The sequence below is a fragment of the Leucoraja erinacea genome, chromosome 4 (assembly GCF_028641065.1).
Source record: "Leucoraja erinacea ecotype New England chromosome 4, Leri_hhj_1, whole genome shotgun sequence".
Taxonomy (NCBI): Eukaryota; Metazoa; Chordata; class Chondrichthyes; order Rajiformes; family Rajidae; genus Leucoraja; species Leucoraja erinaceus.
In genome coordinates, this window is record NC_073380.1 from 67,047,933 (window position 1) to 67,071,158 (window position 23,226).

The 23,226-nt window shown below is 39.0% G+C and overlaps 1 long non-coding RNA gene across 1 annotated transcript; it reads right to left on the reverse strand.

The window, feature by feature from the left end:
* Positions 1 to 3,307: 3,307 nt before the first annotated feature.
* Positions 3,308 to 22,501, reverse strand: LOC129696522 (uncharacterized). Its single transcript, XR_008723340.1, has 4 exons — positions 22,282 to 22,501; positions 17,386 to 17,489; positions 9,628 to 9,803; positions 3,308 to 4,403 (listed from the first exon to the last, which is right to left on the reverse strand). It is a non-coding gene; the product is annotated as an uncharacterized LOC129696522 (long non-coding RNA).
* Positions 22,502 to 23,226: the final 725 nt, after the last annotated feature.

Here is a 23,226-nt window from a genome sequence, read left to right on the forward strand (position 1 = left end):
GGAATGAAGATTTCACATATGGCGAACTAGATAGTAAAGAGATAGACACAAAAATCTGTAGTAACTCAGCGGGTCAGACAGCATCTCCGGAGAAAAGGAATAGATGACATTTCGGGTCGAGACCCTACTTGATCACTAGTGTGTATAGAACAGTGTTAATGTGTGGGGATTGTTGAACAGAGCAGATTCGGTCGGCCGCAGGGCCTCTTTCTGTGCTGTATCTCTAAGCTATTGTTTCACACAGGATTTTCAACCGAAAGGAAAAAAATACAGGAAAACTCTTTTCACAACCAACTGGGGAAGACTATCACCCATTGGTAGTCAATGTATTGCCCTGTAATATGCTTCACTTGTGCACATATCATACTGTACCTCTCTCATTCTGTTTTACTCTCAGATGGTGCCATGGACTAAAGTGTTCATGATCACTTTTATTCCCAATCACCTCTTATTCCTTCAGTGCCTTCTCCTATATTTTCTGCTCCACCTCATCCTTCTTTGGGTGGGAGAAAGTCTTTTTTCCATTTATACCTCATGCTGCCTCGTCAAGGCCAGCAGCATAATCAAGGACGAGTAGCACCCTGGCCACTCCCTCTTCTCCCCTCTCACATCTGGAAGGGGTATAGAAGTGTGAAAACGCACAACTCCAGATTCAGGGACAGTTTCTTCCCAGCTGTTATCAGGCAACTGAATCATCCTACCACAACCAGAGAGTAGTCCGGTACTACTATCTACCTCATTGGTGACCCTTAGGCTATCCTTGATCAGACCCTGCTGGCTTTACCTTGCACTAAACATTATTCCCTTATCATGTGTCTGTACACTGTAAATGGTTTAATTGTAATCATGTATTGTCTTTTTGCTGACAGAATAGCACTTTTCACTGGTACACCTCGGTACACACGATAATAAACTAAACTGAACTGATGATAGACATAAAAAGCTGTTGTAACTCAGTGGGACAGGCAGCATCTCTGGAGAGAAGGAATGGGTGACAATTCGAGTCTAGACCCTTCTTCAGAGTTGCTCCAACTTTTTGTGTCTTCGGTTTAAACTAGCATCTGCAGTTTCTTCTTACACATAAACTGAACTGATGCCTTGTAATAACACAATATAAGAAAATTGCATTTATATTGTGTCTAAGACATAGTTATAGTGTTGCAGCAGCTCAAATGACAATGAGAGTGTTCCCTATTAATCAAGCGAAGTTGATGAAAATAGTTAGGAAACACGCAGACAGATTGTAGTGGCAAATGCTCCTGAGGTGGCTGGGAGCTGGAATCCTCTCTGTCCTGAGGCACCAAGTAGTTTCCAAGAGAAGTGTTATGTCCAGTCAACTTCTTGTTCCTCTCTATCCTTCCTTACACGAAGTAACCTCTTTCTTGAGTAACCTCTTCTTCATCATCCCTTAAGAGGCTTGAGCTACAGGCAAAGATGAAGAAGAGTGTTGGGGGCAGGGGGGAAACTGTCAGCAGTGACTTGAGATATGTGTGTATCTTGTTTGCGTGTACATGTGCACACATACAATTTTATATATCTATATCTTGATGTGCATATGGGTGTGCATGATAGTGTGCATATTTGTTGGTGTGTGTGTGTGTATATACATCTAAGCAATCGAGAAAATGAAAGAGCAATGCTTTTGTTGATCTAGAGCTCAACTTGGTATTGTGTATTTTTTGTTTTAGTTTTAGAGATACAGGATAGAAACAGATCTTTTGGCCCCTCGGGTCTACGTTGAACATTGATCACCCATTCAAACTCGTCCTGTAATCCCTCTTTCTCAATCACTCCTTCGACACTAGGGACAATTTACAGAGGGCAATTAACCTACAAACCCGCATGTATCTGGGATGTGGGAGAAAACCAGAGCACCCGGAGGAAACTCACGCGGTCACAGGGAGACGTGCAAACTCCACACAGATAGGCAATGGCTCTACCATTTGAGAAATAGGATAATGGCATTAATTTCCACTACTCCACTGTGTGAGATTCTCATAGGCAGGGGACCACGTCAGGCATACCTGCACACTGGCAACAATGCAAGGTCACCTGGCCCACCCACCACAGCTGCACATGGCTTATTTCCTCCCTTTATCTCCTGGACCAAGACTTCATTATCCTTTTGAGAGATCTCTCTCGCTCTCGCTCTCGCTCTCTCGCTCTCTTTCTTCCCTGGTCTCTTTCTCCTCTCTAATGTGCCCCTGTTGTTTGTTTGCCACAAGGTGGTTGTCTTCAACAGCTGATGCTCTTGTCTTGTTGCAGAAGAGCATTGTTGAACATGGTCCTGATGGGAACTTTGTTAGTCCTTTCTTCACAAATTATTTGTGGGTATACACCAACTGGAGGCACTTTTAAATATGTTTTTGGTCATTATGAATGTTTATCACATGAGAACCAAAGACGCAATAACATTACACCCACCATGCTGGGAAATAAAACTGGATGAATTTCCAGGCACACTGCTGTTAATTAATTATTTAAACATAATGCAGAATGCTGACTTAAAACTGGAACATAAATATATGATTAAAGTGGAAACAAATGTTACAAATAAATGCCCATTCGAAGATTAAAAATAAGTAAAATAATTTTGCCCATGAATTCATTCCTCGTTAAGTCATGTTAAACATTCTATTGCTTACTCTTAATGTTGGGATTTTGTTCTCGGCTTTTTGAAGTTCAAGATTCAACACAATGCACTGTTGTTACGAGATGGAGCATTTAGGACAAATGATCTGAGATAAATTTCTGCCCATTTATATTTCGAAATATTCACATGTGAATTTAAAAGTACACATACATTAAATTAGTCTTTTAGAAGCAGGTAGTTTGTTCAGTAATAATTGCGGATTAGTACACTATTAAAAATTTACGGACTTCATTTAACAATGCATGAGAATTTCAGGATATCTTACATCAGGGCTTGTCCATAAACATTGGATATTCACGTTGGTCCAAGTGATTTCCTTTGATTGCAGTGGTGATTGCGACAAAAGGGGACGCTTTTGAAAGATGGCCTGAAAGATGGCCTGAACCACTGATGCCGTTCACAGCGATTTTCATGTTAAATTAAGTATGTGTGGAAATCTCAACTGTTCAGCCAATGTTGCAGAATATTAAAGGCTGGTAGTTTGTTATCATTACCGCAGCAAAATTTGGGCTAATATTAATTTCTGTGGATGTATTTGAGGCAGTGACAATGATTAAGAAATGATCTTTCCTAGAATTACTGATCAAAGTAGTCAAAACACTATCACAACATTTTCACTCTATAATAATGAAGCATATATTATAATGGATTTGACAAGAACATTTTATTGAAAGAATGAATTGGAGAGGCAAACTGTTTCCTAGTTTGCTGCATTACCAGAACTACTATATACTTCAGAACTATTATTCTAAGGGGGTGACATTGGTAATGAAAAATGATGTGCCTGTACAAAACTTTCAAATGCATCCTTGATTTAATAGTTTTTTTTGCAGGAAAATAATCATCCACTGCAAAAAAAGAACTATTGTAAAGGGGTTTCAGTATTAACAATATCACATTGTGACTGATGATTCATAGACCATTTTTGTGTTTATATTAGAAATTCCACTTGGAATGCCCCAGAACCAATATGATCAGTAAAATAAGTATGATGAGAACTAATGGTCTGGTAAGTTTGTTTCTCTGAGGGATATAGAATTTCTAGCATATAAAAGAACATTTACAGTGATATCTTTACAGCTGCTTAGGTTCCATATTCTAACCTTTCCACTTAAAATCATAATTTTGTCTCCTGTATTACCCCAGCAGTTTTATACGATACATTAAGATTAACAGCTCAATGTCAACAACCATAAAATTATTCCAAGATGCCACTTAATTTGCTGCACTCAGTCCTACCAACAATTCAGTAGCATGCGATCAGGAGATTATTACGGTAATTGACATGCTGAAACTTCATTTGCTTTTGTAGCATCTGCCAATAAACATTAATTCCACTGATTTAAGATTCTGATGTCAGAACAGTAATGACATAATTAGTTATATTTTTTAAAAAAATATGCAAATATCATCATAAATAAGATTCAAAATTGTTTTCCCAAGGTTAAAATTTGGTGATACTGCCTTTGTTGTGCAGCTGGGCAATGTTGTGTTTGCCCAGACTTCCTCTAAATGAATGTCAACTTCTTTTACCTCGGCCACAACCAATCGATACTTCATTAGGGTGAATTGTCTTGTGCCTATGCAACCTTGAAGCTGTGGCTTAATTACCACCCACGTTATGCAGTGGCTGAGGGAGGCATGCACAGCTGTGTTTGACTGTGTCAATTGTTGTGCTGTTGGCAAAATCGCACAGGGGATGATCCCAATCCAGCTTCTGGCACTTTTAAAACATTTTAGCACTTTACTCCTGAGAAAAGGTTGAATACAGAAAAGGCAGAATTAATGACTGATGGAGGTTAAAACTTTATATTCAAATGATTTCCTTCAGACTGATAAAACATTTATATTTGGTTAAAATGCAGATTCAATTATTGAGCAAAATATCCTTTCCGTTAGTCAAAATTAGACCGTTAGTTTACAATTCATCAAGGCAACATTTGTCTTGCATAAAAAAAAAAAAATCCAGGAACCAGCAGCCAAATGGCAATTGTGACAAATGACATCTCTTGTCTTGGAGTCACTTTTCTTCACAAGATGGATTTGTCATCTGCACTTTTGACATTTTTCATTCTACTACCAAATCAAGTTGACAGCATAAGCTATTTCGTAAACCTCCAAAGTTGACAGTGGGGCCAAAATAATTTGCAATATTTCTATCTTTTCTCAGTATTTGACTTTCCAGCCATTCAAGGTAACATCAGGTATTGTGTTTACACTCTGTGACAGGTAATAGCATTGCAATACAGTTATTAATTAGATTCCATTTGGTTTTAGCTTAGACTATTTAGAATTTGGTAAGTTTAATTAGAGCTAAAATATCTGATAAGAACAATGCATTGCATTCTGCAGCAATTATTTTTCCTTAAAATTAGAGTGATCAAATTAAACCAATTTTAATTTGTCATCTATTTATGGCAACTTTAAAGTTAAGAATAACTCATCGGTGACATTGGGCACAGAAACAATAGAGTAATTGGACAAAATAATCTTTGACCTGAGCAAATGAAAGTTGAGACCTATTCAATTTCGGTGAGACACATGTCAGATTCAGAATTTAAATGATGATCAGCATAAATTTTGATTAGGTGGTACCTGTTATTGAGCTTCTTTGGGAGTTCCTTAAGTGCCAATATGAGCTTATTGAGATAGTGATTATTGCGTTTGTGAGGGCATTAGGGTGTGTTCACCAGACACACACTGGAACAAAGCAGAACAGCCGATCACCACGTAATGCTGATTTCACACTTTTTCCACCTTGGAGCTCAATATTCCAGCTAACACCCTCAAGTGTTTCGACCCAAAAAGTCACCCATTCCTTCTCTCCAGAGATGCTGCCTGCCCCGCTGAGTTACCCCAGCATTTTGGGTCTACCCTCATTTAGATATGTTTAACCACCCACCCAACTGCAGGAAGAGCCCTTAACGTATAAAGGGAGCATCAACTACATATACCTCTGTCGCTAATTGTTTCCTCTTGTCACTGCTGTTGTTCGACAGGATTTGATCATTTTGAGAGCTGTTTTAATGAATATAAAAAGTCACCTGACGGACTTCAGGCTTCTCCATACATCAGTTGGAGTCATAGAGTAATAGAGCACAGAAACAGGCCTCTCAGCCCAACTTGTCCATGAAACCAAGATGCCTTATATGAGCTTTTATCTGCGGCTTTTGAACGTAGCCTACTTCTCCCTTCCTGCCACAGTTCTTTACTGTCTGCTTCATCCCTCTCCCTCCTTCTCTCTACTTTCAGACACAGCGTAATGGACATTCAACATCAAAACTGAAGTGTTAGTGAAAAATATACTGTGTCAGCATTCTAAGCTGGAACCTTAAATGTATGAATCCAGTTCAACCTACAATAGAAATCTGTGGAGGTGTGTATGGAGTAATAACAAAACATCATTAATTTTTGTTATCTCTTCATGGTACCAATTTCAAACAGCCTATTGTTAAAAATGTAATTGCTGTTTAGATCCACCCTAAAGAACATTTTCATCTATAACATTATCTCCCTCTTTTCTGTCACAAGTTGTTAATAAAAACGTCAGCAGATTATTTTTTACTCTTGAATTCATCAGAATATGCCTGCACTCTCTCTCTCTCTGGTTGATTAATGCAGATCTCACTGGCTTGAATAGAGTATCATTAATAATATTTCTGTTATGATATTTTGCACAAAATCTTTCTGCTGCAAATTTAGATAAGATGTTTTGTCAATACCACACCTTGTGAGTAGGGGTCAAAATGAATACCAGTGACATTTTACTCATATTTTTGTTAATATGTAATATTACTTCTGGCATGTCACAAGAAAAGCGAAACAATCAAAACCCAACAATCTCCCTTCATTTTCTGGCCTGCACCACCATTAAAACATAGTCCGACATTATACAGAAGGAAATTCTGTTATCTTCTCATTCACTGATAACAAAGCCTCGGCCTAATATGTTCTGATATTTTTGTTGCTCGTTTATCATATGACCTTCCTTGCTATCAATAACATTGTTGAAGAATACAGCCGAGATGCAGAGATGAAGGTGCACAGAAGTCAGATTGCTTCCAAAACTAATAGTGGTCAGCCATTCCAATTTATGCTTGCATTCAAAATAGAGGTGTCTGGAGGAGAGAATTTGTTATTAAAATTTGATCTTGCTGTCTAGGCACTGCCATCTAGAATTTGCAACTTTCAATAGTGACGGGAGCACCAAGGGGGTTAAATGAATTTCCGTTTGAATTATGATATTAATAAAATGCAGCACAGTTGTTCAGGCATTCATAGTGTTTGAAATAAAATTTAGTAAAACCTATGTAAAGGATTTGTTAAGCATTTCCTTTTAGCTCCAATGTGTAGAAGTCATTATTTTCAGCCATTTGTTTTTTATGTAACCATTTTGCAGTCAGAAAGCGAACTAAATTAATATTTGCATTGTATATAGTTATAATCTTGATTGAGATATTTTATTTGGGGGCTTACATATTTTTAGAAAGTTACAATTATTGTTTTTAGACTATTTTCATGTCCATATGCGGTGACACACTTCATAGTGTTCAGATACATCCTGATGTGACCAGCAGAGACAAAGGTGCGTAGATAAAGCTGTTCATTGGAGCTGGAAGGGGAAAGATTGCCTTATCTGGGAGCACAAGAGGGGATATGGTCTCAACTATAGAATATGCAATATTGCTTGTGAGCAATAATTGAGGCTGTGGGAACCTAAGGGTTGTGTTATATCACCAAATCACCTAGGGCGGCATGGTGGCTCAGTGATAGAGTGCTGCCTTACAGTGCCAGAGATCTGGGTTTGATTCTGACTACAGGTGCAGTATGTACGGAGTTGGCACATTCTCCCCGTGACCTGCATGGGTTTTCTCTGGGTGCTCTAGTTTCCTCCCACACTCCAAAGATGTACAGGTTTGTAAGTTAATTGGCTTGATACATTTGTAAATTGTCCCTAGCATGTGTAGGATAGTGTTAGTGTATGGGGATCGCTGCGTGGCACGGACCTCGTGGGTCGAAGGGCCTATTTCCGTGCTCTATCTCTAAACTAAAAATATCTAAACTAAATGCTCTCTGGACTCTAGCAATGTGTGTAAAAAGCCATGTAAATATTCAATGATGTAATTTCAGTCAATTATGTCCTTCTCTTTCCTTATCTGACACATTTTTGTCTCCTTTTCGTCTCTGCCTTTATCACTTCACCCATTTGCTGATCCATCCCCAACCTCTGTATCCACCTACCATTTGCCAGGCTATGCCATGCCCTGACCTCTCTTTTCCTCCCTTCCTCCCCCTTCTACAATCAGTTTGGTGAAAGATACTGATCTGAAACTTCGCCTGTCCCATCCCTCCACAGATGCTGCCTTACCGATTGAGTTATTCCAGCAATTTGTGCTTTGTTCCTGGTTCCAACATCTGCAGTACAGGTGCACAACCTTTTATCTGAAAGCCTTGGGACCAGACACTTGTCGGATTTCGGACATTTTCGGATTTCCGAATGGAAGATTTCTAGCGTAGATTAGGTAGGTAGCGTGGGCGGCTTGAAAAGTCTGGAGCAGCTGCCTCCTCCCCGGAGACCGGGGAATCATTGTAAATCATTGCATAAATGTTAGTCAGTTAGTTTGGAGGGATTTTATGTGGTGGGTGGGTGAAGGGGGAAACTTTAATTCTTAGTCCCCTACCTGGTCGGCGACTCCCAACATCGCGGAGCTGGGGGCTCCGTCCGGCCGCGGGCGGCGCCGGTTGTAGCTCCGACCCCGGCAACTCTACCCCTGGCTGCGAGGCGCTCCAAATCCAGCGCCGCCCGCGGTCGGACGCCCGCAGCCCCAGCTCCGCGAATGTTGGGAGAAGGCGGCCTCAGCGCCCTGGAGCTTACCGCACAGCAACCCGGTAAGGCATTGCCCGCTTCCCGCTGGTATCCCGCTGGTTACATCGCATGGGATCCGGGGAGAGCTAGCTGATGTGATAGAGAATTGGCTAAATGGAAGGAAGCAAAGGGTGATGGTTTAAGGTGTTTTTTCAGACTGTAGGCATATGACTATGGAGGCCTATGTCTGAAGAAGGGTTTCGACCCGAAACGTTGCCTATTTCCTTCGCTCCATAGATGCTGTCTCACCCGCTGAGTTTCTCAAGCACTTTTTCTACCTATGACTATAGATATGCCTCGGGGATCAGTGTTGGGGCCATTGGCGTTTGTTGTTTATATCGCTGATTTGGATGAGAATGTACAAAGCATGATTAATAAACTTGCAGATAACACTAAAGTGGGTGGTATTGTAGATAGTGAAGATGGTTATCAAGATCTTGTTCAGATGGGTAAGTGGGCGAAGGAACGGTTAATGGAATTTAATGCAGATAAGTGTTAGGTGTTGTATTTTGGAAAGTCATACCATGGTAAGATCTACACAGTGAATGGCAGGGAATGTTGTAAAGCAGAAGGATCTCGGACCGCAGGTACATAGTTCCTTCAAAGTGGTGTCTCGGATTGATAGGGTGGTCAAGAAAGCTTTCATATTAGAGTACAGGAGAGAAGGAAGCATCTTTCCAGAGATGCTGCCTGACCTGCTGTGTTACTCCAGCATTTTGTGTCTACCTTCGATTGAAACCAGCATCTGAAGTTCTTTCCAACACATATTGAGCATAGGAGTAGAGATGTTATATTACATTTGTACAAGACTTTGGTGTGGCCGCAGTTGGAGTATTGTGGTTAGTTTTGGTCACCCTGTTGTTCAGCTGGAAATAGTGAAGAGAGGATTTAAGAGGATGCCCCCTGGTATTTGACTTTTCCATCCTGGGAAATAGATTCTGACTGCCCACCCTATCTATGCCTCTCATAAGTTTATAGACAAAAAATATGAGAGCGATAGATATATAATATTCAATAAGAAGTCTGGAAAACTGTTGCACCCCAGCATTTACAGAGATTAGAGAGAGCATGGAAGAGGCTGAAGAAGAGTCTGTTGCAGTGCCCTCACCTGAATCATCTCCTGTCCATTTCCGCTGCAGATGCTGCCTGCACCACTGACTTCCTCCATTACTTGCTGTTTCTCGTGTCTCCAGGTCATGCGATTTGACTGCCAAGTACATGGTTGTTCTAAAAGCATTGCAAGTACTATGCATTCTTGGATCTCATGATATGAGGCAAGTTTGTCTGTTATAATAATAATAATAATACATTTTATTTATGGGCGCCTTTCAAGAGTCTCAAGGACACCTTACAAAAATTTAGCAGGTAGAGGAAAAACATGTAAGGGGGATGAAATAAATAGTAGAGACATGACTAGTACACAAAGTAAATACAGAATTCAATACAAAACACAGTATGAGGCAATTAATGCACAGATGAAAAGGGACGGCACGTGGGGCTAAGGATAGGCAGGGGTGAAGAGATGGGTCTTGAGGCAGGACTGGAAGATGGTGAGGGACACGGAATTGCGGATCAGTTGGGGGAGGGAGTTCCAGAGCCTGGGAGCTGCCCTGGAGAAGGCTCTGTCCCCAAAACTGCGGAGGTTGGTAGGGGGAGAGGAGGTCAGTGAGATATGGGGGGGGGGGGGGGGGGGAGATGATGGTGGAGGGCTTTGTAGGTGAGGATCAGGGTTTTGTAGATGATCCGGTGGGAGATGGGAAGCCAGTGAAGTTGTTTGAGGACTGGAGTGATGTGATGCCATGATTTGGTATGGGTGATGAGTCGGGCGGCTGCGTTCTGGACCAGTTGGAGTCGGTTGATGTAGGTGGAGCTGATGCCAAGGAGAAGTGAGTTGCAATAGTCCAGTCGGGAGGAGATGAAGGCATGGATGAGTCTGTTAGAGGTTAGTCTGTTGACTAAGACTACCGAGTGAGCATTTTCACAATGATACTAAATAATCTGCATCTAATGTTTGAACGGGATTTGAAGATTAGTGGAAATAGCCTTTGCAAAATGTGAAGCAATTTTGTTAACGTTGAAAGTAAGTATAACCACAGGAGGAAGATGTCATAAACAGGAGCAATGGTAGCAGCTCTGTCGTTGAGTCTGGGTCACATGAGTGTGGGTGTTACGATAATTGTGTCTGCCAGGAAGATCTGCTACCTTTGACATTGGACTACTTCAGCACAAATTCAAAACAGCAAGTTGTTTTCATTGTAAGAAGACCTGGGCATATAGCTTCTGTTGAAAGCACAAACCAGAGCGCTGCACAAGAAGGGAAGGGCAGTAATACGATGTCCCAATGGAAGAAAAATAATGACAGCATCAAACTACAAAAGGGAAGCTTGCACAACAATGAGAAAGAAGAACAAAATGTGGTGTGCCTCCAAATCCCAACGTGGTAATTTAGTGGCATAGAAATATTAATTTCAAACTTAAAGTTATACTGAAAAGTTTATACGATAAACAATGATCTTACTTTGATGAGAAAAAGGCAGTGGACCCAATCACTTCCCAGATTTTGAGACATTTGCATGTGAACACTTTGGATGGATGAATTGATTCAGGTACCCATCTGTATGAAGACAGGAAGCCATTACATTGCCACTACTATGGATTGTCTGCTAACCGAGGCTCAATGAAATGGGTCTGGATGATGATACTGAAAGAATTGTAAAGAACTCTGTGCAGATAAGGTGCATATAAAAGCATCATTGGAGAATTTATTTAGTGAATTACCAGGTTAATTCCCGGGGTGGTGGGGCTGACATATAATGAAAGAATGGATCGACTGTGATTTGCACTGGAATTTAGAAGGATGAGAGGGCATCTTATAGAAACATATAAAATTCTTAAGGGGTTGGACAGGCTAGATGCAGGAAAAATGTTCCTGATGTTGGGGAAGTCCAGAACCGGGGGTCACAGTTTAAGAATAAGTGGTAGGCCATTAAGGACTGAGATGAGGAAGAACATTTTCACCCAGTGAGATGTGAATCTTTGGAATTCTCTGCCATTGAAGGCAGTGGAGGCCAATTTACTGGATATATTCAAGAGAGAGTTTGATATAGCTCTTAGGGCTAACGGAATCAAGGGATATGAGGAGAAAGCAGGAATGAGGTACTCATTTGGGATGATCAGCCATGATCATATTGAATGATGGTGCTGGCTCGAAGGGCCGAATGGTCTACTCCTGCACCTATTTTCTATGTTTCTAGTGAGCTGGCATGGACAAAAGTAAAGAAGATGTTACCATAGATGTTCAGTATGTGAAGATTGCAGGTGATACCTCTAAAAGTATCAGTCCATGTGTCAAAGAGACAGATAAGACCATTACAGCAGTTCGGCATAGATTATTGTTAAAGAAATATTGGAGGATCTTCAATATTAGTGACTAGAAGTAAAGGACGTCACGATATTCATGACCACAGACTGCACAATATTGGAAGAAAGATCTATCTTTGCCATGCATGGTCTTCTGAGTTGAATAGGTCTATAAAAGTCCAAAGTTTAAACCATGTCAGCTTGATTCAAGATTCAAGATACATTTAATTGTCACATGTGCCAGATGGCACAGTGAAATGAAATTCCCATACAGCCATACAATAAAAATAAAGAACACAACACACTATAGAATTTGACTTAAAACAGCCCCACACAGCAGAATCAAAGTTTCCCACTGTGTGGGAAGGCACCAAAGTCAGTCTCTTCCTCCACTGGTCCTCGTGGTCAGGGCCTCCCCAAGCCCTCCGCAGTTGCAGCTACGGGTGGCCCGATGTCCAGGACCGCTCGCCGGGGTGATACAAGTCCGACGTCTGGGCTGCAGACGTCCTCAGCGGCGTGGACACCAGAGTCGGCCCCCTCCTACTGGAGTCGGCAGCTTCCCAAGTCCACAGGCCGCGCCGGGTGGAGACTGCTGCTGGAGACCCTCTACAAGGCGCCCCAGGACTCCACGATGTTGTTCAGCGCCGCCCGCGTTGGAAGCTCTCCGCAACAGAGCTCCACGATGTTGGAGCAACGGCCCAACACTCCAGAGCTCCAAACGGCGACCCAGGTAGGCATCGCCCGCTCCGCGCTGACTCCAGCGTTGCGCCGCCGCTGTAGCAGCCCTGGTCCGGTTCCCGGTCCCTGGCAGGAAAGGCCGCTCCGATCCAGCTGGTAGGCCGTGCGGTGGGGGGCGAGGACGCGACTCGGAGAAATAGTCGCGTCCCCGCCAGGAAGAGACTGGGAAACAGTTTCCCCCTTACCCTGACCCCCTCCCCCACATAGAAAAGTAAAGGTTTCCCCCTAAAACAGACTTTGGACTAACTGAAAATTTAAAAAAAGATAAAAATGACAAACAGGCTGTAGGTAGAGGTAGAGGCTGCTGCCAATGCAGCACCCCTAGAGAACTGAGAATTTATGAAGAGCGATAAAATAAGGCACCTTTTCACTTCTCACCCCTGCGTCACCCAGGGTTAAGTGGAAAAGGCAGCTGACAGGACAAGTGGGGCGTTGAAGAACCAGATCACAGAGTCCATCAAACGTCACCTTGAGAAATTCACTGTCTGGTGCCCTAGCCACAGTGTATTATTCCAGTGTAACACGTGGGTTCAGCCCTCTGTTAGAGGGTGGCACTGTGTGAGGCAGCTGACTGCACCCACAGACTGCCTTTGATGCTCTGCCCTCAGGCTCATCGGTTCTCAAAGTTTTGATACTCGCACATGGTAACATTTGGGAATCAGTAAATATATAAATACCTGTCTGGAAAATTAAAACACCACATTATTTCTTTATATTTAAAAAGCTGCAAAGTCACCACTCAATTAAAGTTATTAAAGTTAACTTCAATAAAGCTGCTGCACCACAGCGTAAGAGACCCAGGCTCGATCCTGACCTTGGGTGCACTCTGCATGGAGTTTGCATTTTCTCCCTGTGACCATGTGGGTTTCCTCTGGGGCTCCAGTTTCCTCCCACATCCTAAATACATGTGGGTTTTGTATATAAATTGCTCCTAGTGTATAGGGAGTAGTGAGTAATTGGGTTAACTACATAGTGTGATGATAGTCAAGGTGGATGATAGTCATGGATTTATTCGGCCGAAGGGCTTGCTTCCATGCTGTATCTTTCAATTAATTCAAGCCCATGATAAAAACCCAACTGCATACCTTTCTCCCAGGAGTACTTTGCTCCCATTTATTTGAATGGAGATTGTGACGTATATGCCAGATTAAAACCTGACATAGACTCAATACCTGACCTGAGCTTTGGGAAAGCTGCGGAAGATCATGCCACGTTGTTGGGATACTTATGTAGTTCATCAGAACAGAATGGAGGCATTCAACAGCTTGCTTTAGCCTACCTGTAGTGTTCATTCAATGAGAGCTCCCAGGTTATTGAAGCAATGATGGAGGTGTATAGGTCTTCGAATTATACCATGACTATTGAGTATGTCCATGTAGATCAATTGTACCTAATGCATGGCACCCAGGAGAACAGTGAAGAAGACATGTAGTTGGTCTTCTTCTTGCGTATGGCATGCACGGCCTAAAGTTGTAGGACAACTTGTTCTATTTGTTCTTATTTGATTGTGCACGCCAGATTGATTGCATTCGTTGAAACAGGGCAGACCACGTGAAGGTTGCAATCTCTCACCCCATGTCATTAGTGTTGGTATTGTCCTTAGTTTATCATTGTCAGGTGCCCTTAGATACAGTTAAAAACTTTGTTTTGCATGATAGTTGAGCAAATCATACTATCCATGAATAAATGTAAGTTGATTCACTTGGGCCAGCACACAAGAGTCACCACATTTTGTAGACCTGCTAAAATTCAGAGATTATTGTTAAGATTTTTACATGCATTTACTCAAGCTAAAAAGGATGCAGAGTAGATTCACAAGAATGTTGCCTGGACTGGGCTCCCGGGAGTGTGGTAGAGCAGAGGGATCTAGGAGTGTAGGTACATACTTCCTTGAAAGTGGCATAATTCAATAGAATGGTCAAAATGGTCTTCAGCACATTATTTTTCATCAGTAAGAGTAATGAGTATAGAACTGTAACTATGTTACAGTTGTATAAGACATTGGTGAGGCCACATTTAAGGTATTGTGTTCAGTTTTGGTCACCATGTTACAGGAAAGATGTTGTTAAGCTGCAAAGGGTGCAGAGAAGATTGACGAGGAAGGACTCGAGGACCTGAGCTATAGGGAGAGGCTGAGCAGTCTAGGACTTTATTCTTTGGAGCACAGTGGATGAGGGATGATCTTATAGAAGCGTATAAAATCATGAGAGCACTAGATCAGGTAAATGCATAAAGTTTTTTGCCCATAGTGGGGGAATTGAGAACCAGGAGACAAAGGTTTAAGGTGAGGGGGAAATATTTAATAGGAACCGGAGGGGTAACTTTTTTACACAAAGGTTGGTGGGTGTATGGAATGAACTGCCAGATGAGGTAGTTGAGGCAATACTATCATAACATTAGGGAAACATTTGGACAGGCACATGGATAGGTTTATAGACCATAGACTATAGACAATAGAAGCAGTAGTATGCCAATCGGCCCTTTGAGCCAGCACCGCCATTCACTGTGATCATGGCTGATCATCCTCAATCAGTACCCCATTCCTGCCTTCTCCCCATATCCCTTGACTCCGCTATCTTTAAGACGCATCCAGAGAATTGGCCTCCACTGCCTTCTGAGGCAGAAAATTCCACAGATTCACAACTCTCTGGGTGAAAACGTTTTTCCTCATCTCCATTCTGAATGGCCTACCCCTTATTCTTAAACTATGGCCCCTGGTTCTGAACGCCCTTCATTGGGAACATGTTTCCTGCCTCTAGCGTGTCCAATCCCTGAATAATCTTATATGTTTCAATAAGATCCCCATTCCTTCTAAACTCCAGTGTATAAAGGCCCAGCCACTCCATTCTCTCAACATATGACAGTCCTGCCATCCCGGGAATTAATCTCGTGAAACTATGCTGCACTCCCTTAAAAACAAGAATGTCCTTCCTCAAATTTGGAGTCCAAAACTGCACACAATTATGCCAACTACGGGCAGGTGGGACTAGCGTAAATGGGGCATATTTGTTAGTGTGGGCAAGTTGTGTTGAAGTGCTTCTTTCCACATTGTATGACTCTATGACTGAAGTTAGATGATGAATCTTCTATAGGGAATCCCATTAATGTACCAGTAAAACCAATCAATGATATTTATGACAATTGTGAAGATGAGAACATTTTGTCAAGACAAGAGGTGGATGACAGTCCAACAAATACGAATTCTACAGTAACAAAAATTATAGAGAGTGCGAGAAGCCGTGATGGGAAGCAATTTATAAACATGATTAATCAATTCTTGTTTTTGTTTTAAAGAGAAGCAGTAACATTTATGTAACATTAGTTGTGAACAATAGCTCATGTGACTGACCAAACCCCAGACTACACCAGTGGGAAGAGAACATTTGAGAGACAGTGTGGGGTAAGACCCTGAATAAACCTCATACAACTTGTTTGAGCTTGTCCAATCTTGTATCATTCTGTATATTCTGTAATGGACCCAGCTGGAGATTAAGAAAGAACTGAGCATCTACTATCTCTTTGGTAGGTTCCGGTTATTGCATTAAGGATTGCTCATGGCCTGTCTGAATTTCCACACATTTTGCAGAAAGGTAGCGAAAACCTTTCTTTAGATATTTAAGTTGATCTAATGCTGATTGCAAGCAGCAGTTGGGCAAGTGTAAGATAAACAAGAACCCATATACCAGTGGCTATGTTACCATTGCATATCAGGCATGGACTGCTATTCCAAGAAACTCATACATATTATGCTTATTTTCAGCTTAAAAAATAGCCTTACTATAAAGGTTCTGCCCCATTTGCGTGATTTTAAAATAATGAAGCAATTAAACACACCAGGAAACAAAGGATACTGTGTGAAAAAAAAACTGTTATCTGTGGGGTGAAAGAATAACCCAAGAATTTTCCCTTTGGATGTCTTAATGTTTGGTCTTTCCTTTGTTTAGTAATTCTTTGAGATGTAATGCTGATGTTAAGGATCAGTCCTTTAAATGTGAAAGAATAACATGCTTGAGGTGATAATTCACACAGAGGTCTTCCAAATGGGTCCCGAAGAGACCTCCACATACAAAATTAATTGTTAAGTTCTGGTCATGGCAAGCAGAGCGCGAGTGAAGATTCTGAAGCTTAAAGAGTAATGAACGAATGTTGTGTTTTGATCTTCTCAATAATGACATTCAGCAATATCTCACATCTACTACATGCATTTGATTTAATTTATTTTTTGGCACAGATTTAAATGCATTCCACTTTCAGACACAATTGCAGTATTTTTTTTCAAACCATGAAAAAAGTGCCAAGTAAATTAAATTCAACACAAAATACCATTTTCTGTATTCAACTATTAAGCAATAATAGGAAATTTTCTCTCTAAGTCTAGACATTCTACCTGAGGACACAAGTAAATGCATCAATCAGTGCAAACTAAGACTCACAACAGTTTGAGCAGTCATCTCAATAGTAAAGAATGGAGCAATGCAATAACAAGCACTACTGGTAGCATTAGGATACGTTTAATCAAATAGTTGCTTACATTTTATCGTTAGGTATGCTCGGTTGATATACTTCTATGGCCAGACGTATTTTGCCTTAAGGTAGCTTAATTATAGTGAAAAAATAACTGGTGACCAGAATGGATGCCCAGATAATTATACATTAAATATGGATTCGATATAATGTTTGACATAGGAATAAAGTGAAGACAGAAACTAGTATGGTTGGAAGTCGGAAATGCCACATAATGATCAAATTAGACATGAGGTAAAATAACCTTTGATGTTCAGATGAGATTGCAGTTTGCCCCCAAACGTGGTGCTTTCATCCAGGTCCTTCATCCCAACAATTCTGCATTTTCTAGCTCTTAAGCCAGGCAATCTGCACAAAGGAGCACCACAATCTTGTCAGAAATACAGCTCAAATTTACACCTTATGCTAGTTAAAAATAAATTATGGTCAGATTCATTATTTCCATGGCCCTAGCTTGCAAATTTGTTTGAGTGGTTAAGTGCTGAAATGAAATTCACCATGATTTTTATTTGTGGGTGATAAAAATGCAATATTGTATTCAAGGAATGCTTTAAAAAGAACAGAGTGCCATGAGTAGAAATAAGCTTTAATTTCATAAAGGAAAGACAATTTTATTCATTGGTCCCACAGAGACTTCTGAATTATTCAAATCTTTTAACAAGAAAAATAAAAATCTGGATTTCAGTGCCTATTGTACACTTAAGTAATATTCAGTACATGGATTTTTGTGTTTACATGACAATAAAGAGTTTCTGAATACAGAAGTAATAGAAAAAAAAAAGTTTCCCCGGAAGAGTGTTTTTTTGCTGAGTAGTCAGTTACTGCAGCATCTAAAAGTATTGTGCTGTACATTTTATTTGTCAATGATGGCATTATATTTTTTCTGAATTTTAAAATTAGTTTGTGAATTGTTTTTAAATTAATGTGCCAAATATTTTCTAGAATAAAAGCAGGGACATTTTTTCTTTGATTCCAAAAGCTAGAGAGTTCTAATATGCAAAAATTGTAACTATAGTATAACAGAGCTATTTCAGAAAAAGAGCTTTGCAGGAAAATATTGCTTTGCTAAGACACATTGGCGATAATGGATGGTTGCTTCAGATTTTTTTCCTAAACTAGTAGGAGATTCTTTGCTTTTCAAAGGCCAATGGATTACAACTTGTGGTCTGTTTGGTGTTTCAATTGGTCAGCTCTGTAATGTGTTTAAAACAGCTCTGATTAATCTATCGATAGTATCTACTGATCTGTCAAGCAACTGATCACTTTCTGATTAGTTCATTCAAGCATAATTTTCCAAACTGCTTTGAGGAGAGAAGGTGAGGAAATTACAGAAAATTGGAGAAGGTTCCTATACATATACAGCGGAACCAACTGAGCTGTGGTGTGCTTTCATATGAACAAGATAGTATTGGATTATTCAACTGATAAAAAGCTTATTAGTGAAAACTCTGCCTTCAAGTAATCATTGGAACATCGTCACATGTTGATAGCCAATATGTGCTTTTGTGATTGAGCAAGACATATTATTTGAATATGATGCATTCTGGTTCCTTAGCTGAATGTAGATTTTTGGACTAAATTGATTAGTTTGTATCTAATTAAATAATGAATCAAAGCCATGTTTCTGTGAATGAACTGGAATGATAAATGCAATCTGGAGTCCTTGTAGCAGGACCATCTGAAAAAGAGATCTTGGGTCAGGATGGACAGTATAACAGTTTTCGTCATTTATAGGTTAAAAAAAGTGCTAAAATATGATAGCTGGAGGTCTACTCTGCATCAAATCATAAGAATCCCTTCCTCAATTTAGCTAAAAGCTCAATGTGGATGTAAAGTGGAATTTCCAATCTTACACACGCACACACATCAATTGCCATTTTAGTTTAAAAATTGAAATAAATAAATTTGCCCTAGTTTAAAAAAAATTGAAATATTGTAATGGTGATTCTGTCATCAGCAGCCCTAAATTCTATACGTTATTTTCTAAGAATTTTGTTTTCTTTTAGCTTTTCACACAAATAAATTATTGATCTTGAGGGCAGTGGAGTTAGCAGTCATACACAGAAAATATCCGGGTTTATCTTAGTTGTGACTGATCACAGTAATTGAATCGTGACTTTTCCACTCCCAAGTTATTGGATTGACTATCTCTGGGAATAAATCTGGTGAATAGTCAATTGAACAGTAATACCTAACTGCTTACTGGGAATAAAAAGTATAATTTAAATGTGGCCATATAGAGAGTTGGAATTTCATTCTGCTCAGCTTTTTGATTGACATGAATTTAAATGTTATTTTCCATCTGAACTGATGTGTTTTACGTTTTAGCTGGTGGTGTAAAAAAATTAATCGTCTCTGAACATTATCAAAAGTGGTTCTATTCTACATGTATTTAACGTTGTGTGTGATAGTGTTTTACCTTTGGCGCCATTTTCAAGAGATGAATATTCAAAGAAATGTATATCTTATTTTAGCTTTAGATTTGGCATTCAGGGTCAATTACAATTTCAGCCCTTCTGTGTAGATTTGGTCTTACAGATTTGTCTTGTTGCAAAATCTCTCCCAGAGAATTTAAATAAAATAGCCCAAATGATATATGATTCTCAAGGAGAAGAACATGACAGAGCTGCTGCCACAATGAAATATGCCACCCTTCTGGAGTATGGAAACAGAGTGAATATTTAGAAGTTTAGAAATTGTTGAAAATGTAAGGCTCATTGCTACCAGGCATAAGCAAAAGCACTCGACATTCATCACAAATTTTTCTAATTGCATGGATAATTTTGTATGGACAATTTGTTGGGCGCTTTCCGATCTTTCAGAATACACGTAACATGTTAGAAAACTGCTCATTTTCAATCAAAATCTGTAACCTCACATTGTTGCCTCCAGTGTCAAAAGGATGCAGAGTATGCCTGCTACCAATCAGTGGAAAGGTTGCCATGGTTACAAGGTCAGGAAATATGCCTATTCCCTGGTTGTCCAGGTCTCGCACATGTCACTTCTGAAACTATGAATTTTATATACAGGTCACAAGATGCATATCAAACAAAAATAACTAACAAAGCACGGCATCATGGCAGTCAATGTTCAAATGTCCTTGAATTTTCTTTTTCTTTTCTTTTCACAAAAAAGTGTTCTCTCAACTTGAAGAGATTTAATCATTTATATGACATTACGATCATTAATGCAATGTAGATTTCCTTAGTCATTATGTGTAATGTATTGTATTTCATTGTGATTTAGCAGACAAATAGAATAATACATTTTAGTGCAATTATTTTCATAAAGCAAAAAAATATTAAAATCTCCACTGTAAACTCTACAATAACTATTAAAAATCTTGTGATTGTGTGAGAGTCCACATATAATTGCATTAAAAGTGACTTAATCATGTATTATGTATCCATAGCTAGGATGCAGTTGGTGATCTAAATAAACTGCAGGTTATTCATCCTTTGAAGTATATACTGTAATCTCTTTAGTCAAATGAGGTAGTTTAATGTAATTTGCGCAAGCTTAAAAACTGCTTGGACATCATTAGTATTTAAGTGATTTGTACAGAAACCTTTCGCTTTTGAAACCTGTGTGACCAGTTAAATAAATCATCAATTGTGTGTATTGACTACAGCTCTCATTTGGGGGCATTTATTATAATGCCAGATAAGATGGTAAAGTCAATGCAATTGGTGGTTTTTCACTTAAAGTTTTACATATTCTCATACCATGGATCAAATAAGATTTTAGAAACTCACAATGTCCCTGATTTTGTTAAACATCAATATCAATGCAATTAGTTCTCAGCTTCAACCAGTAAATATACAAATCATGATTTTATTTCTTCATTTTGTTTTGTGTTTGTTCATTTATATCATAGCTTGTGTAGATATTTTGTTTCATATTATCTGTATCCAGTTATTTACTTCACATCTCTCTTTAAGGATTTTTTTATATGTATAGCAATGTAAATTTACATTACTTTTTTTGGACCAGTTTAGAGTTCTGATTTGTCCTGCTAATGAGATAGTAGGGATAGTAATCAAACATGCAGTTAAAAATATGTCTTTGGATTCTCCAATATGTCTTGCTGCAGACAAACCAAGAGCAACTCCTGTGTCTGTTCAAATATCTGCAAGTCCCTCTGAATTATAATGGCACACCCAGTTCCCTGAGTTTTGACAGGAGCTTCCTATTACTGGAATTTAAAGAAGGGGCAAATCTCACAGTAAATTGAAAATGAATGTTTTCCACAATCGCAACAATTCATGCCATACTTTAAAAGAATTGGATAGGAAAAGAGGGCATTGGGGAGAAGTTGGGAAATCATTTCATGATTGATTAAAAAATAAAGCTGATTATCCATTTTTTAACAATTACTTTTTAATAGGAAATACATTTGGTCAATTAACACAGCTTTACTTTCTAAATCAGTTTAACTTACACAACAACAAAATCAAATTAATTTTTGAACTAATGTTAAATATTAAAATATTGAACAGCTGTGATTTACGCAATTATTGTATGAGAATCTCATATTTATTAACACAAACAATTCAATGGAATTTCCTTAATGGCCAAAAATGTTTACAAATATTAAGACCTCTGTATGGGTAAATTAAATATTTTCTCAAAATATAAAACCTTATTTGAAAAATCGACTCGTATGCATATTGGTGAATACATGACAAAGATATTGTTGTACTCTGTGTCAATTCATAAATTGTCCACAAAATTCATGTTTCACATTTTGAGAATTTGAATATGAATTGGTGATCTTTACCAACCAAATAAATGTGCAATAATAAATATTGACTGTATTACAAAGTAGTGCAGCCTATTGCGGTGTTAATTCTACATGGTCATAGGATATATTTTTAAAAGTATTTACACATCACATTTACATTTTTAAGGTTTGTTCATTTTGTTTTACTAGGTAATTTTATAACAGATTTTTTTACATGCATTTGTTTATTCATAAAAACGTACCTTTCTAGCTCCATCTGCGAATTATACTTTATTATATACATTGCATTTTCCCTGGTAATGAATGAAGCACATCTCATAGTTGGTTCGATGACATTAAAAGCCTGAAATAGATTAAAATGGGACAAGAAATACAATGGAACAGATATTGGCCTACCTGCATTCTGCACTGTGCCTTTTGTTCAGCTGCACATGTTTTTTTTCCGCTCAGGATAGATTAGCCCTCACAGACAATGATAACAATCCAGCCTATTTTCACAGAAAGCAGCATTCAAATCAGAAACTAAGTACATTTATTTTCGACAGACAATTTACCCCATGATGAGATGTGCTTTCACTTTTTTTCCGACATTCTAGCATCCAGCAACACAGCAGGCATCCTGAGGTTAGACTTCAAATAAAGGATAACGATGCTCATATATTAATAGATTCATTATATGAATAATGTCATTTTATTGCAGCATTTATTTCTTTTAGTTCAGTATTAAACATTGCTTCATTATTGAACTAGTAATTCTAACATAGGTTCAGGTGAATTTATCTGTATTTTGTTCTGTTATCAGTTGTATGTCAGGGAGGGGGGGGGTGGTGGTTGGAGGGTATGCATGTTTGCCTTTTAATAGATTCACTCTCCTTGAGTTTCGTGCTGTTCATTATTGCTAATTTTCAGATATTACGAGTCAAGAATACATTTTTGTTCAGACATTACCATAAAAACACTGCAAATATTCATTCATGAGTCATTTGCCTTCTGCGAGATCCTTAGATTAACTAAAATCCGTGGCGTACGACAAAGCTCCTTTTGACATTATTTATGAATATTGAAGATTGTGATTTGACTCTCTAATTTTTTCTAATGGCTTTCAAATGATAAGTATATGGATCAGTCTATTAATATATTTTAATAGGTGTATGTAATTATCATTTCATTGAAATGTATTAGTTTCTAATCCATTATTTACTGCACATTGGATTCAACATAGCAATGTTTTTGATCATTGAGGCCTAAATCAAATCCGTAATGTAACTGTGTTCTTTATGTTTTGGGCAAAGATAATAGGATTATTTGCATTTTTCAGTTTAGAATACTTGATTTACTGCT